This window comes from Egretta garzetta, unplaced genomic scaffold (assembly GCF_000687185.1).
Source record: "Egretta garzetta isolate BGI_Z169 unplaced genomic scaffold, ASM68718v1 scaffold129, whole genome shotgun sequence".
NCBI lineage: Eukaryota > Metazoa > Chordata > Aves > Pelecaniformes > Ardeidae > Egretta > Egretta garzetta.
The window spans coordinates 467,529-470,123 of NW_009260836.1; positions in this window are offsets into that span (position 1 = coordinate 467,529).

Consider the following 2,595-nt stretch of genomic DNA (forward strand, 5'->3'; position numbering starts at 1 on the left):
ATCCGGGCGAACCCGCGAAGGAGTGGCAGCGAGCAGCCTCCGCATCGCCTCGCAAGACTCGGGCGTGCACAGCAGCAAGGACGCGGGCGGCGAGGTCCCGTGTGGCCCGCCAGAAGTGACTGTTAAGAGGCATTAGAAACGATTAAAAATAAGTAAAATTTCTCTTCTAACGCTGGGAATGCCCTCATACCTTCCCATCGCAGGAGCATAGATGTACTGCTTCTTGGCCTCAGGGCTAAGATCAAGCACAGTGCAATACATACATGTACAGCACAATATACATTTTATATATATACATAACAGATTCAGCGTTATGCCTTCTGTCAAGTTAATTCAGAAAAGCAAAACATGAAGCAATGCATTGTTTTTTCGCTCCCAGCCCTCCCCGACTCTGCCCACCACTCTCCGCAGGCTGCAGTGGACCTCGCAGCACCTGCATGGGGCCTTGCATTTTCGGAAGAGGACCTTGAAACCAGATTTTTGTAGAAGCCCGTGAGCTGGACCTCCAGGCCTGCCCAGCCTGTCACCAGAAAGACCCCAGGGCAGCGGGAAGCTGGTGGCTGAGCACACAGGAGTGTCTAGACTGCGGGAAGGAAACGAATCTCTGCCGGTTTACAGGCAAATCAGAGTCCCGCAAGAGAAGGAAGCGGTATAATGCGAGGAAATGGTATTTCTAGGTACTGTAGAGACAGGAGTACCAAAGTGACAGGTGACAACAGTAAGGTAGGGTGTTGGGGATATCGCAGTCGAGGGCCCAGGCACTCGGAGCAACCCAGTTAACAGTTACGCTTCCTCCTTGTCTGCCTGAATTGCTGTTTGAAGAACTTGGTGTGGTTCTTCAGGGAGCATTGGTGCAAATTCCACCCCGTTCTGTACATGTCAAGCTTATGAAACGGAGCAAATTACCTGCTGAAGTTTTATTTTGCCCCCTTAGCAGGACTACGGTGATGCTACGTGCCTGTGCCTGAAGCTTCTGTATTGACCTGGCAACGACTTTATGAAACGGAGCAAATTACCTACTGAAGTTTTATTTTGCTCCCTTAGCAGGACTACGGTGATGCTACGTGCCCGTGCCTGAAGCTTCTGTATTGACCTGGCAACGACACTGTAGTGTATCTCTTCAGCAATCCCGTCTCCTTGCAGCTCACAAAATTCGTCTTCTAGTTTCTACACCAAGCATCTCCTCATATTCTCAGTCCTCATCTAGCTAAAAGACGGGCCCATACTGACAGATCACCATCTCAGTCCACATCTACCTTCGTCTGCCGTGAGAAGCTTCACAGAGCACACGAGAGCTTCCACAGAAGGTGGAATTTTCTAAAGACAGGCCGTTTAATTCTGTGGATGGGCAGACAAGCCAAAAATCATTGCAGGTTTCACTACCTTCTGTTCCAAATTCAAAGAACTAAACACACACTTAACCTGCTGATGAAAATAACCCCAAAATGACTCCAAATTTCAGCAAATGATTCTGTAATTACCAAAACACCAAGATATTCCACTTCACATCTATCTACGCATCTTGGAGAAAGAACGAGAAGTAACATAACAAGTATTAGTCATAGCGCTAAAGGCACTACGAAGAGACTTGATGAAGTTTTAATATAAAATAATATGTAAAGTTCTCTAAAAAACAAAGTATGTAATAGGGTTACCTAAGACAGAACAAAGAGATTGTTAAGCCCTTGCTATCACAGACAGATCTTACCAGTACATGCATTGCTAGTGTTTTGACAATCATGAGGTCATAAAAATACCTACTACTCAAAAACATTTGCACGCTTAATTAGATGGTTTAAAAGGGAGAGGCCAAGATCAGACACCGTAAATGTATAAAGCTCATCAACAGTGTTCCACTGTAATTACTCTTTTCCTGAAATACCTTCTAAATCCTTTCATTAACGTTTATTGAAAATACATCATTTTAAACTAGGGAGCGCTACTGCGTGACAAGTTGTGCTTTGGTATTCTGTCACAGTCTTACAACAGATTACTGAGATCGTAGCGTTACAATATAGGAAAAAAAAAGCTAAAAGCAAATGTAAAACTGGTTATTAGAGAAATCTAAGAATATTTGCTATTTTAAAAGGTGAAACTGGTGAAGGATCAATGTTGTTTTAGGGCCCCAGCCACACTTCAAACTTCCTTCATTAAGTCCAGTCTGCAAAGCTCATGGAACGTGGTTCTAGCTGTCGTTTTACAATAAATGGCCATTTTCCCATTGAACTGAAGACGCAGTTTATCTACACAAACCATCCAAGAACGGCACGGTTTATTTGCAGGTGTACAGGCCTATTCCACAATACACCACACACACTGCGTGCACAGAACTCACAATTTCTGTACCCGAGCCACCATCCGCGGGTGACACCTTCCACCCGCCGCCTGCACACCCAATACAGGCTCTTAAAACGCAGCCCCCGCTTTTAGTCGCGTCTGTTTAAGAAGCGATTTAGTCCGAGAAGGACAAATCCCTCGCTCCCGGCGGGGCTCGCACCCACCCAGCGCCGAGGCGGGATAAAGGAGGCGGAGGGCAGAGGACAACAGCGCATGCTCCCTGCCCGGCAGCCAATAAGGGCGAGGGCGCCGGCTCTG